We start from the raw sequence: 16,153 nt of genomic DNA on the forward strand, positions 1-16,153 counted from the left end.
TTTAACTTGCTAACAATGCAACTACGCACTTACCGAAAATCAGCCACACAAACAATAACAAACGACACCCGACGCAGACTCGAGAATCGAAATCGCTAAAAGCTGAAGTTGCACAAAAGAATGGAAATTTGAGACACGATAACTCACCTTCGATGTCCTCGGCTGTTTTTGTTTCCGTAACTCGTCTCTTGTATGGGCTATGCCGTTCGTATATTATTCACAGAGTTTCGTGCACATAATACAATGACCGAATCACGATACACAGCTTCTTTCTTAACCATAAGGTATCGGTGCTTGGCCATGTCACCATCTTGTCACAAAATGATTGTGCCAATGCAGCGTAATAATTACACTCGATTCGAAGCCCATTCACACTTGTTGCAGCTGACTGCCGAAACGGACTGAGTTTAACTTGCTAACATAACTACGCACTGACCGAAAATCAGCCACACAAACAATAACAAACGACACCTGACGCAAAGAGTCGAGAATCGAAATCGCTAAAAGCTGAAGTTGCACGCAAGATTGAAAATTTCGAACACGAAACTCACCTTCGATGTCCCCGGCTGTTTTCATTTCAGCAACTCCGATCACAGTCAGGTTCGTGCACATACACTGATCGAATAACGATACACAGCCCTTTTTTTCACCTATAAGCTATCGGTGCTGGGCCATTTCCCGTATACGTAGACTGTACATGGCGATTTAAATTCTTGATCGACGCGACTCACGTGATCTCATTACGACTGCTCGGACGCGACTAACGCCGCGCTGCGCTCGGAAACATGTCTTGATCGGTTGGAAACACCATGCGAGCTGTGCACAACGCAATCAGTTGGTTTAAAAATTGCCGCGAGTCAGGCGTCGATTGAAATTTTCTGGCGACTTCCGACCAAATAAAATATGCGTGAAACTGTTGCTTCACGTACAGCAAACAACTGAATGCAGCAGCAGCAAAAATGCTCTAATTGCCCCCCCCCCCCCCCCCCCCCCGCCGCCGTCATAGTCGTCGTCGAACCCGTCCCCTGACATGTGTAATAATGATTGCCTGAGGTTCATCTGGGTTCGTTCAGCGTGAACTCAAATATTAGCAACAATCGATTTTTACCTAATATACAAAAAATACATACAAGCAGTATTGTTGTGTAGAAAAGTCTGCATTTTCGGCTCCAAATAATCTATATTTTTTAAAAACCATCGAAACCTAACGTAAATTAAGAAAATTAGTTTTATGTCAGCTGCATCTTTGTTCGCAGCGAAGGTATCAGCCGTGACTAAAGTATATCTTCATCCTTTGGTCAATTTCCTCGACTATTTCTCCCGTGGTTTACATGAAGAAAAGGTTTCTAACTCTGTTGACAGTAAACCAGGTGTATGTTTATTGTGCATCTATTTAGACAACATTATTTTTCTCTATCTGATGGAGTTAGATTAACATTGCTGAACTTGGTTCAAATGAATCTGCAGTTAAAAAGTATAGGCGTCAATACGGGGTTAAATGACAATTTCAATCTGTTTCCGTTCGTCATTCCATAGGCATAATAATATTCGACTCTGCATTATCTGGGTACACGCGGTGAGCGATGGTAACGTCAGTTCTTGTCGCCTCTACGTACCGACCGCTAGGCGACTTGTGTTGCGCGTGCAGGGTAGGACCACCACCACCGTCGTGTCCTTTTGTTCGCTTCAAAACAACACCCACGCTGGCTGCATTATCAAACCTCAGTCAACGATTAATCCGAACTGAACTTTCAACAGTTGAATTATCCTAAACTCAAAATATCAGTATTTAAATAATCCAGCTGTTCCATTCAGAACTTTATACTTAGTATAAGTTCGAGCCGCAAAACAAGCTCAATTCCATTTGGTCTAATCTTCGTAAACATAACAGAACCCAACCATGAATGGAATGGAGGCAACAATACCAAATTCGAATAGTTCGGAGCTGGCCGATCGTGGCGCTGTGGACCGATTCCAATTACAACGTACCGACGCGGCCGCTAAATTAGGGGTTCTCTAGATACTGTCCCCGCGTGTACATATGTCATTAAATGCTAGTTATCATTCACTCAGCGTCATCAAAATTGAGTATTGGCAAACAGTGTTCTGCCATAAATTTAAATCGTATAAAGCGTATTAATTATTTATTCATTCTGCAATAACATCATTTTTTAATGTTTGTGATTTGTTCAATTTCGACCACTACAATGTCACCTCGCTATGGTAAATGTGCTCTGTATTATCCACTGCCTTTATAATGCTAAGCACAGCAGAGTACAGGTCGGTAACGGACCTGCATTTACCGCCCAGGGTATCACCGCAAGTAGTTTCAAATAGTCAGAGAGCGTTACCAAAGGAGGGACACCTAAAACGAGAGTCTAGTGATAAGGAGTATAATCGGTATATATAGGGAAAGAAGAAGAATTTTCAACTTAGGATAAAGTCACAAAATTATCCTTGAAAGTATGTTTTCAACTGATTCGTGGACCGAAGGTATGTAATCTCATCCAGTCTAACCGAATTAGGTTCATCGGGCTCATACGTTGGTGATAGTTCTGGCGATGTCGTAATTTCTTGTCAGTGCCAACTCGTTTATTCAGGCTCATCTACGATTAGTGGGAAATTCTAAGACTGGTACAGCTAGCTTGACGCACAAAAGTTCATAAAGCTGTGAACTTTTTCTCACAGAATCGGTCAACGTTCTCACCAAGGCTCAATATTATCAAACAGATGCACAGATTTTGTTTTTAAGACATCTGGCGGCAAATAGTTAACTAAACCAAACCTTCACATCTTATTTTATATCAGTGGATAGGATCAAGTCCAACGACTTGTATACATAGGTACATACGTGTTTTGCATCATGAGCGAATGTAGCTGGAGCGTGTTTATTGTAAGGACGGACGGATTTCTCGAATCGTTTGATAAATTAAATTCAATTTCGGAAAGCTCGTTCTATCGTGTAATGCGTCGATATCGAAGGTAAGATTGGTGTTATTTAACCATTCGACCGGAAATTCCTATATAATTGAATGTTCACCCATTGAAGTCAATCGTTAACCATGATACCAAATTACCGGGTTTGATTTCCTCCAATCACATAATTAGCAAATAACCCCACTTCGAAATTGAGATCCGTCTATGTTGTGTTTCCATAATTTTAGACAACTTCGGTCTCGTCGTATTACATACAGACCTACCACTAATATGATCTTAAATCGCATATGAGTTGCAAGGCTTTGAATGGCAGACGACTACTTTTTAGTATCCTAATAATACCGCTTTCCTTTTTCGGATCGATCTACCTTTTTGTCGCCGATATTACAGTGCTTCACACATTAAAAACATTCGTATCACACATTTGTATGAGAAAGCAGGCCTCCGCTGTTTTCGTCCAGCTTTATTCATCTATTTTGATGATTTATATGTTTATGGTGGGCGTATGCGTTGGCGGACGTATACATAACGTATACATATTACGATGCTTGACGATCCGCACGCAGCAGCGACTTTAAGTACGATAACGGCTTTACAACGGGCGGGGCGACGCGCTGTCTGCGCCGTCGAACGCCAAAGGAGCCCAATGCAACGAACGGGCGAATGCGCGAACGGCTCTACGGACTGCGGGCTAACCGGCAACGGGCCCAACGCCGAAGGTAGGCCCAACGATCCGGCCGGCTGGACTCCCGGGTCTCCGGGGCAGCCGTCGAGCCAGCCTGCCAGGGCCAGTCAGGGCCAGCGCTGCCTCTCGCGTTAATATATTTATTCCCTGAGGGCATGTACATACCTACGCGCCAGCTGGTGCTCGCCAGGGATACCTTCGTACTTTTAACTTCCAGGTCAACGATAATTATTAGTGACTACGCCGTTGAGGAGGAATAAAAAGAATCACTTCTTCGTATTGTGCGTTTAGCTTGTCGCGGTTAATGGTTTGTATTGACCGTTGCTGTTTTCATACTCATTGTTGTCCGTATATGTTTCAAAAGCACTGACCGACTCGACTTTTTTCAATTATCATGCCTGTATTAACCGTGTTGTCAAACGGGTAAATGAGTTTTACTCTAATGTGTGTACTATGGATCCACATCGTTTACATCGCACCGGACGACTTCCATGAAACATTTAGAATTCTGCTTATCAAACGCAGTTTCTACTTTTCACACCGTTACCGAAAACGCGTTACGGGAATCAATCAACAACGCATGCCAAAGATTAAGGATAATTACAACGGCAAAATTGGAATTTAATATCTCTTCGCACCTCGTGTTTTTCAACTAATGAGACTGATTTGAATCAGTGAGATCAATTAAAAGCTAATTCACGCCTAGGCTATGTTATTTTTCGTAGGCGGTGTACATAGTATTCTCATATATTATACGTAACATATCCAAGATATAATTACAGGGAAATGATCGGTACTCAACTCTTACCAAAATAATAATTTCTCGCAGAAGTCCATAGCGCGTAATGTTAATCGAAAGTTTTTCTACTACGAATAGCATGAAAAAACATTCTGGAAGTAAGAAATCTATACTCTGCTACGCGTGTGATTACGGCTAGATTCTCACGATCCGTATGTGCCGGGACTACCAGTAACCAGGGTTCACGTACGGATAGCTAATCAGAAGCCAATTAGTGCAAGTCAAGATGCTGTAGGATTGAGAAATTAAGACGGCATTTAAACTCTTCAGGTGTATTACACACAGAAAAAAATCCAGCCTAACCAGCATGACGCATTCTTACTTAAAATAATGCAGCGTTGTACCGAATGAGATACTCTCTGAAATCAGTATAGTTTTTTGCTATCCGTGGACACTGCAAGTAATTCAAATTACAATACAGTGTAAAAAAAACTACAAGTTTGATCTATTTTACTTTGGAAACATAAATTGCAATGATAAAAATTTTGTTGTCTCCAAATCTCTCTGACATCCGTGCATGTGATATTTTTTGCTTAATTGAAATTGCAGGTACTTACCTCGCTTCCAGAAATTGGTCCCGAGCCTTCAGCGCATTAGAGATTCAAGTAACTGGTGTAAACAACCATCGACTAAACTCGTGGTTAATAATTCAGTCACGTGATTTAGCTGAACATCTTTCCAACGGTTTACTAAATAACGTCTTTAACATTGGGAAAAAAAATTCGACATTTATTTTCGCATTCGGTTGGCCTAAAAATATAAAGTATATATAACGTCTCTTATGTTGTATGGTTGATAAGGTTAAATTACACCATGCGATTTTGTTCCTATACAGTGTACTTCTTGACACGTTAAATTCTCCGTATGAGCAGATTGAAAAATGCTCATAAACCAGACGAGCCTTGATTTACGTGCGCCGCAAACTTGGATGTATAGCCTAGTGTGCACAGGCTTAACGAGGGCAGCAACCAATGACACGGCATCTTTGTAGTTCGTAGAGTATCGACTGCCCTGGCTCGTTAGCGTCGAATCAACTCCCCGTCTAGCTAATGAGTATACAACTAACCTCGGTCGGTAGAAAAAGAAATGTATGCATTTACATGTACACGGGTTGAGAGTGAGAAATAGAGAGTGAGGCAGAGATAAGTAGAGAAACGAAAGTAAAAAAAATAGTTTGGAATACCTCCAACGAGTTGGAGCAAGTCCGAACAAATTAGGGACGAGCAATACAAGAAATAACCTATCGAGATCTTGCAGGATACACCTGCATTCCCATATCCATAGAATAAAGCAAGTTTTTTTCTACTACAACTCTATCAAATGAAATGTTTACCTCGAATCCAGGCAACCGTTGTAAACTTAATTTCAATCAAGCCATTTGGAATCAATTTAGGAAAGTTTCATATCAAAGAATTAAAAATCTATCAAGTTTTGTTTTTCTATATAAATTCGTAATTGGGCAAAGATTTCTTGACCACTGCTTGAAACGAAAATGTTTACCGGATTGAAAAGTTTGTCGTTTCCAAAGATTTCGAAGTATCCCGCATTCTATTGAATCAACCCAATCACGGTTTAATCGAGTGAATTTAATGACGTACTTTATCTCTTTATCTTGACGGACGATCGTATGTCTTCTTCGAAAGATAAGTGTCAGTTATTCTCTTTTAATTGTTTCTCTCTAGTAAATCAAGACTGCGTGTATATCTCTGGTTTTATGATTTCTTACATGTCTTACAATAACAAGCTTCGCGACATCACCATTCACTGGTCTGAAGATGTCACGTTGGTTTCATCATCTATCCCTGAATACCCCTAGAAATTCCCAAGGATTTAACATTCTCGTATAAGCCAAGCTCCTTCATGAATCAGAGGAGAAATTCTTCCACCAGGAGCGGTCGATAATTGCTGTCCGTTTTGTGCTGGGGACGAATTTTCCTGGAGGCAGCAGGTAGGCAGTTTCGCGTGCGACGCCGCATTGCACCGGCGTTAGTCAGATTCCCTGCGACAGACACTCGGACGCGCACCGAAAAGAGCGTCTCCCCCGCGTGCGTCCAAGATTTTGAACGGTCGTCCGGCGGTCTGAGAGCATCGCGACGGCCAGACGTAGTGACTGGGCCAATTTACACGCGCTGGTAATGTTTGCCTTTAACTTCAGTCACTGACAGAGTACACAGGCCGATCCCAGGTTTCGCCTAAGCTCTTCTTTGAGCCTTCGGTGAAAAACGGCGAGAAATTTGCCAGTAACGATAAAAGCATCGGGTGACGAAGTATAATTTTTTCTTCAATGCGCATTGCGTCGTAGAGAAAACTTGTCCAAGGTCTTGTCTGTATATTACACCCGCGAAATATTATATGGATTTTTCTCCAAATATGCGGGGCTCCTGTAATCATTTTACATTAAAGAAAAAAGAACTAACAACGTTTGATCCTGGGTGGATTTTCCATCAGAATATAAATTTTAGCTACTGAAGGTGAATTTGGAGATTCTAAAACGCGGTTTTTGTACCAATTATTTTTTGTTTCGCCGGTTGTTGCGCGATTACGGGAGGAAAGGATCAGAGTGATGATCTGGTGGTCTGTAGAGTAGTTTTCTCCTTAGAAAATGCACCCAAGCAGCTTGAACGAGGCGATTGGAATCCAAAACGAAATCCATGCGCAGCCTAGAAGTCGCGGGAAGACGTCACTGAAGTTATTGCAGCTTCTGGGTTCACGGACTTCAGAGGACCTGGAATGGCGGAATCGCTTAGCTTTTCTTTTTCCCAGCATATACAAGGATAGGCTCAGCCAGGTTTTTCACTATCGAGTTCTGACCTTCTCGGTGCTAATTATTCCGCAGCAATATCTTATTATGCCTACTAGGTATATACTTGCATGCCGTCGACACTTCAGAAAACATCGAGGAAAGTTCTGCGCCACACCTGCGAGAAACCTGGGACAGGTCGCTGCCCGCAGTGACTCAGGGTACGTGGCGGCCATTTTCTAAAAAATGTACGACACGAAGCGTGAGAGTTGCGGAGGACGACGAGGAGTAGGAGGCAGAGGAGGAGGAGAAAGAGGGGAAGTAGCGGACGTCGGGGCAGGGGGAGGAGAGAGAAGTGGAGGAAGAGGATTCCACCGGATACCGAATCGGGCCACCCTCGGAGTCGCCATTCTTTCATCTCGCAGTGAGATCGTCCTTACGGTCCATGAACACGTTGGGATGCAAGTCGTAGGCAAAGCGCTTTACAAGGGCGGCGGTGCAGATCGTGGATTACCGGAATAGTGTGCTTCCGGTCGGCCACAAAGTGACGCACAACCTTCGGAGAGATTGATGCTGAGCTTCGGGCTGCTGCAGTATTTCTTCCTTTGAATCTTTCAGATTTCAAGATATACTTCTGGAGGTGTATCTACCTAACAGAGTTTTTCATCATTACTTAGGCTTCGATGGTATCGGTCATTTCCTAACAGGATGTCGGGATGGTGAGGAAATCTCGGAAAACTGTCACTCTTATCCTGCAATTATACTTATGATTCATGCATGTGGATCGCCACCGATCCGACGCGTAGTATCAACAGGTGACTACGCACCGATTTATCAAATCAAAGATACGCGCTGGAACGCGAATCTGTAGGGAAAAATTGTGTAGATTCTGCAGAAATGACAGAACTAGGTGCTATTTTTTTTTTTTTTTTTTTTTTTTAGAAAATCTGGAATTTCAGAGCATTTTGACGCACCGGTAATTATAATTATTATTACACTATGGATATCCTGTTTAGATACGAATACGACGTACATTTTTATCGTGTTTTGATCGAGAAAGAATTCAATGTCTGAGAAATCGTGATCACAATAAAACTAATTATCTGTCCGTGTACCATGTAGGTTTTTATTTTCATAGGAATTACGATGTTACAAGGTAATAAATACTCCTCTCAAATATTCAGCGTAAAAGTATACTCAAGTATTCAAATCTTCAGCTATTATACATGATAGAATTTGTTGATGCGCAGTTTTCAAAATGTCAAGCAGAAAATAAATTATATGGTGATTTCAATATTGTAATAAAATAGCGACATATTTTTTCTCCGAGTTGCCAGGTGTTAAGAAATATTTTTGGTAATTTTTTTTCAACGCATTTTAGTATAAATTAAATATTTCGAGTATGATTTACATGTCATTGTTCCGTGAGTCCAAGAGTCGATACCGACTTTTCTGTTTTGGATACTGCATCGTTGCACTCTTGGCAATAATTATGACACGATCACTGCATCTGAGTTTTCATTTATTGTACAACCGTGATATTGTTAACAATATTCTGTCATTTCAGACACAGCACCTAGACCATACATATTTTCACCTAAAACTTGAGAGTAAATCGAAAATCCAAATTCTTGAGGTTATAGATGTAGGCATTGTTCTTGTAACAGGCCACATCAGAATTCCACAGGAACTCGAAAGCACCAGGTTTCGTATCTCGTTCTTGATTTTACGAACGCATAAGTAATTGACTGCTACAGCCATGATACGTACAACATTAACTTGCATAGCAGAAAAAAGTTTTCGGTGGTCGAATCAGCGGATCACCAATGGCACATTTTTCACTCAAGACTGAAATGCACGATTCTTAGCTGTCAGAACGGTCGATAAGCGCCATTTAACAGATGGCACTCAGAAATGCCATTAAGCCGAACGAACCAAACTATTTCGCGACAAAATCTCACGCAATCTTCGTGGCAGGGTCGATGGGCAAATAAAAAACAAGGGCGCTCGGTTTGGTATGTGTCATCGGGACCGAAAGTTGAAAGTTTCGACCCAAGTGCACTGAGTGTACGGTAAACAATCGGATTCAGTATCAGTTACATCATCCAAAGATAAATATTGATTTGATTGAGCCTTGGTGGACACAACGTATCAATGTAAACCGGGTATATATATTACGGCTGCATACAAGTTCAGAGAAAATGAGGTTCGTGTGATACAGAGTTAAATATATTTTACATTTCGATCCAAGATACTTGTATCATTTCATTCGTGTAACAAGATTTATCGTCAAACTACAAAATTTCGTTTTCCGCATGTGACATGTCGCAGGGAAAAAGTCATGCGAAGTAAGACCCAAATATCATTTTCCTGGTCGACTCTATCGCGGAAGAAAGCCAAGTAGAGTCGTTGCTATAAACTTCAACATCTACAGGACATTCCGCTACACCTGTAATTCATTACAAATTTGCCAGTAAATGCCTCGAAATTCAGCGATATAATTTCGAAAACGCTCACAAATATTCGTGTCAAACATGAGACCTTCTTTTTCACCTCGTTATATGGAGGGAAGAAATTTACATATGTTTATTGCAACGAAGATCATCACGGGACTGCAGCAATTGATGCATCCCGATCATTAAAACCTTATAACAGATGCAATGAATCTGTTCGGTACAAAGCTATATTAGCAGTTATGAAAATCATTCATTGAGTGATCTTAAAATGATATATCCTCCTAGCATGTATTGAAGAATCAGATTTTCGTCCCATGCATACCGGATAACCATAGTGCGATGAGCATGCGATTTTGAAGATTTGGACGTTGTACAGACAGACGCTTCTCTCGAGCCTTGTGTTATGTATACAATGTTATTACGACGACGTAATTCGTTGTAATTTTGACGGACGACACGTGATAAAAAGGGTGAAAATAAAAGGAAAGAACATGAATAAAAAGAAAAATGCTTCGTTAAGACCGATGATTCAGAAGGTTTTTCAGGGCGAGTCCTGAGACTAGGGTGAGCCAGTTCCAAGATGGCGTACTTTGGGCACGGGACACGAGGAGCAGTAAGCCGATTTCGAGAATGCCGCACGTATCTGGGTGGTCTTGACCAAGGCATCTTCTGGGAGACCCCTCAGAGACAGAGGCCCAAATTTACACTGTGCCATTACGGTCAGGCCGATTTTAAAATTAATGCTATCCTTGTTCAACGTGCAGCACCGGCGATAAATGGCTACCTTCAGAGGAGTTTACTATATTATGCGCTAGCGGCGATTCCACGTACGCATTTTTTTCCGAGGGACACTATAAATTACATACGTGCTTTTATAAAATCTTCTACATAACCGGGCCGGTGTATAAAATATTCTAGCCACTATAGTTGAAAGTCGTTTAGCAAAAATTCTTACGCTAAATTGATAGCTGCGATGCCTACTGGGATCAGGTGATCTTTTCCTCAAAAAATAAAAAGACCGTATGACACGTCAATAAATTATATTGTAGCGATTTGCTTTTTCATTTTAATCACGTCCTAACTGAACATACAAAATTTACTCATGAATTAAAGGTGTCACATGCTTGCGGCTAAGTTATGCATAGTAGCTTTATAATATACGTATAATAACGTATAATGTTGCAGTACTGCGTATTTCCATTTTTATTTCATATTTTTTATGGGTTTTTTTTTTTTTTTTTCTTTTTCTTTCAACCAAAGTTTACATGCTGCAACTCTTTGTATGCCCACATCTGCTCGTACAAAAATACCATAATTGCCTCTTTATATGTAATTTTACGCAGTCGCGAATAATGAAATCTGTGAAAACAGCGATAAATGTAATGGTTCGGACTGTTTGACTTCTACGCCTGAGGTATATCGGGGCGTTAAGAAATATTACCTCGGGTAGGTATCCATCGACGTATCTCTTCTTCTTTATTATCACGCTCGTCAAACCTCGTATAGTTCTTTAAGTGGAGAAGGTTGTACTTTCGAAGATCAGTTTTTCATCAATATTGGTGGAAAAGAGCTTTGCTGGCGCTCTAAAGCTGCGGTGGGAAAACCACTTTATTCCTTTCCCATTTTCACCCCTCGTACCGTCCTCGCCTACATAGAAACTCGTTTCCCGGCATGCCCAATGGAAATAATTTTAAAAGTCAGTCATGCAGATAACGAATAATATTTCAAACACGAGCAGTTTATATACGCAACACTGCAGCTTATTATATTTGAAAAATGTACTTTGCAGCCGCCGATCAACGCAACTTTATTTTCTTCACGCACTTAAGACGTGCAACTTTTACTGAAAGGTATCTGAGCTGGAGATACTTGAAAAATTCCATATACAAGTGCGCCGCTACTCGACTTAAAAATATGTAATATTTTAGCTCGAGTATTTACTAATTATTATTCATCTTTTCAATAGCTTTTTTTTTTACATACTTGAGAAAGCTATTCATACGAATCTTCGTCAGAATTTTGTATATCATATACCTCGCATGTTCAGAAGTCTATTACACATGGATGCACGGTAGTCGGCTTATTTCGTTATGCAATTGCCTAATTGAATCGCTGCACTCCGCTGGCTTGAAACATTCTGCTGATAGATTGCTATCGAGTAATTCATTAACGACTTGTGTTTGCAATAATTTATTTATTACGCCATTTCCTACCGCAAAATCGAAGCATACCTACACACTTACCTATACGAACAATTACACATCGTTACTGCGCGTTAGATCAAGCTGTTCGTTATGAGAATAATCTTTTGATGAAATCATCGACAGGCAAGCAGGCATCGAAAGTCCCTTCGATCATTGCCAATGATGCCTCTGCATTCCGTCGTGAGAAAATTCATTGTAGGTATATACTGCAGCGTAATTAATAAAGTCACAAGCATGGAAACGAAAGGAGGAGGATACAGGCGTGTATAATAATTGTTTATGACCAGAAATAAACTAATTGTAAGTGTAAGAATGAATTTTTGACGGTAAGGCATGCGCGCAGTTATATTTTTAGTGGAAATGAATTTGCACTCGCCAGACTGCGCGACGCCCGGCAAGTTGGTGGATTTTTTATTTAAATTTTACAGCGAGTCTAACAGCTGACGTGTGTATAACGTATAACTCTCCCCGTACGGTTAATATAAATGCGAGAAACGTTACACGGTGGTTTCGCGGATCGGTCGTTTAAAATTCAACAAATTAACATTTATTAACATTTGTATTGAAATAAACAACCTCTCGGAACGCGCATAAATATTTCGTCGCTGTTCTTTGCCTCGCGATATTATATGTATACCTCATACCGCGATCGTAGAGCTACAACATATACAATAAATTCCTTTCAATCGATTCGGAGAACCCGCGACGTCTTCCGCCCGACGCCATCTTACCTTCTCCCCTCAGCCGCGATGCGATGGCCATAATATAACAACTTTTATATACAAGAAATTGCGGATGCTTGCCTATAATCCTCACGATATACGTACAATATATATACCATGTCTATCGTTTGTCTCGGATACCTTTTCTTCATCTTCCTTCCCTCGTGCCCTCGATTCATTTTTTCACTTTGTCGCTAAATAAAAAAAGGAATCGGGAATATCCTTGACCGCCGTCGGGTCCGCGGCTGCAGCTTCCTCGACGTCGTGGGTGGTATTATAGGTATAACTTACAGAGAGAGTCGAGAGCGACGGATATAAGTTGAATAAAATTCTTCCACGAGAAATCCAGCGGTGCCGGAGTGTCTGTGCGGCTGTCTCTTATTCTCGGCCGCGGCCGGACCTTATACCCTGGTAGAATTTCCCGTCTGATATTCAACTTTTATACCCATATGTACCCAGGTGTATATATGTATGTATACATACAATTTGCTTTGAGATCAAATTTATGTCAAGTCTCACATTATTTACAAACCCTGGCATGTTACCCCATCTCTTCATTTTTTTTTTTCACATCATCTTCATACACAGTTCTTTTACCATTCAAAGCTTACTGTAAAATGTATAGAAATTATAGAGGTATCACAGCTTACAATAAGACATATTATGTTATACTGACTGAAAATTAAACTTGTATTTATAACACGTGTAGCTGAAACGTTAAGCATCTATATGATCTCAATCGTACCATAGCTGTGTGCAACTTTTGTCACGTCTCATGTCAGCGGAAATTCAACAACGATAATACGAATCGCAACTAAGAATAAGATCAACGCCGATACCAATACACGATGGTATATTATAGGTACGTACATACGAATAACGCGTGGAGGCATAAGGACGTTTAACAGCCCTGAATTGACGGTTGTAACATGTTAATGGTAGGGAGTTTGTAATAATCACTGTACGAATTACTCTACTCAAACATGGCATGTCAAGGATTTTTTGCATCACATGAGAATGTTCGGAACCTGTACTTTATGAATCGCGTTGCGCCGCGGGTTTCCAGCGATGCGTGTAAAATTATACGTATAACGATGGCGTAAAAACAGACACGCCGCACGTGCTTTAGGCGTTAGTGCGAATAAACGTGACGTTGATCTAACGGGAAATTTAAATTGTCCCCTTGTAAAATGAGGGAAATAACGTTAGATCAATTTCGACAACGCACATTTTTTCTATACTTGGCCTAAAAGCACATTTCAAGCGTTATCGACATTTTTTTTAAATCCCATCTGATCGTACAGGGGACCCACTTTCCCCGCCTCTTCCCTAATCATTTATTATAGGTATATATATATATGCATGTGTTCCCGAATTATACGATAACCGCGAGTCTCCTTATAATTTTAACGATTCTATACTTATGAAATTCCTAGATTCCGGTCAATACCGGATTACTCGTAGCACGTATATACATATACACTTATAGCTACCATCATGTAAAAGTATATAAACAGACACATAAGCTATTAATGCTGCGTGGAGAAACGTTCCGATCAAAACACACATAGATATGTATAATGTACGTAGGCGAAGATTGCGTAATATGCGCGTTATGTTACACCTATCTATATATAATACATGTTGTCAAAACGTGTTAACGCGAGAAAAATTATCATTGAACTTTGTTCGCGTGCGCAGTTACAACACAGATAATATAATATATTAGGGTGTTTGAATGGAAGAAAAAATAAAAAAAATCAATTTTTTATGATCCTACCCCTGAAAACTTGAGTTTTGATAGGAAGAAACATCTTCGCGAAGAGAGAGCTCTGTAGCTTAAGTGAAAGCCGCCGCTCATTGGTCGTTTCTAATTATAACAGCCAATTAACGTTTATGACAAACTTTTTGGACGAAAAAATTTGACACCGAGAGGATTGTGCTTCGAAAAAAAAAAATTTCAATAGATTTAAATTGTATGTGACAATTTATAATCAATTTTTAGTCGCAAAATTATTGTTATAAGTAAAATCGATCCAAATTTTTATTCAGAACACGATGGTGTCGGAAAAAAAATGTTCAAGCTCGAAACTGTTTGGAATTTTTTTTATAACAAATTATTAATTACGAATAAAAAAACTTCATCCAACGAAATTCTGTTTCTCCTAATTTGAAACACGATCCGATATCAGGACACGATATCAGGATTCATATAAACCTACTTTGAAGGAAAATGATACTATAAATCCTGCATTGACCCTCTACTCCTAAAAATTTAAGAACAAACTTTACATTGAACCTGCAACTCCTAAAAATCAAAGTACCAAACCCTAGTTTGACGCTCTCAGTAGTCGATTGAACTTATTTTGACTTTACGTATTCAATCTACAGCTCCTCCATTGGACCTGTAATTCCTTTTCTATAGATATATTATTACAGCGATTTTCAAGTGTTCACAAAGAATAATCCAAGGACTATTTCGACAAATTTGAGCGTTCAAGGAGCGATCCAAGCAAGCAGGCTTAACCCTACCTCTGGAGGGTTAAAGGAGGTTTTAAACACACCCTACTTTGAGCCTAAACTCGGTAAATCGGGAAATTTCAGACATTTTTAGAGCGTCAAACTAGGGTCTGATTTTGCATTATATAAATAAAGCCTATTTTACTATCTTTAAACCCTACGTCGGCGCTTTCTTTACGAGGATGTTTTTTTTTTTTCTTATCAAAACTCAAGTTTTTAGTGGTAGGAGGATGAAAAATTGATTTCTTTTCTTTTTCTTTTAAACACTAATAATATATATAAATTTTATATTGTTATATACATACGCAGCGCCGTACGTATGTACATAAAAGGACCATTTCTACAAGTGGGGTGAAATAATTGAAATTAAATTAGTTAAAATTAAATTAAATCAAAATGTACGAAATTGACAATGAAATGTATGAGAAGCGAAGTTGTAGAAGGGAACTTCTAGGTATCGGCACTTGTAGAAACGATATCTTCGGTACAATGTACACACATATGACCAATTGACATTCAGCCGCGCACGCGGTTCTCTCTCACAGCTCTCCCGCATATGCTATTATACGTACATATATGTATATTACACCGGGATGCAGAGAAAGGCACTCCTCGAGATTTGTCGTCGACGTTCACAGCGTGCGTGATCCTGCTCTCCTGCGTATAGCGAACGTTGTACATACGTGTATCACACGTTACACATACGTGCATAACGTACAATGGGTGTAACATGTAGAATATGCGTCGGGCAATATGGGTTGAAAATTTAGCGATCGCCGATACGAGACTCGTCCCTGCAGCCTGCAACGCGGTGGCGTACGTACATACGTCGTATACCTATAACGCGTATCATGATATTCGTGATCCTGCTCCGCGAGGATCGCGAGACGATCGTCGATCGCGTTTCTCCTCGGTTTCTGCAATGCAGTTGCGTTTCGCGTTTCCGTCGAAGACGCGCGATTCCTGCAGCGATGCGATTTGTGCACAACAGCGGAATGCTCTCGCGTATGCATCCGATCGACTCATCCGCGCGCACAGCTTCTCATTAAATACGTACGTGCACACACGTACACCTCTGGCTGTGCACGGG

The sequence above is a fragment of the Diprion similis genome, chromosome 6 (assembly GCF_021155765.1).
Source record: "Diprion similis isolate iyDipSimi1 chromosome 6, iyDipSimi1.1, whole genome shotgun sequence".
Classification (NCBI taxonomy): Eukaryota; Metazoa; Arthropoda; class Insecta; order Hymenoptera; family Diprionidae; genus Diprion; species Diprion similis.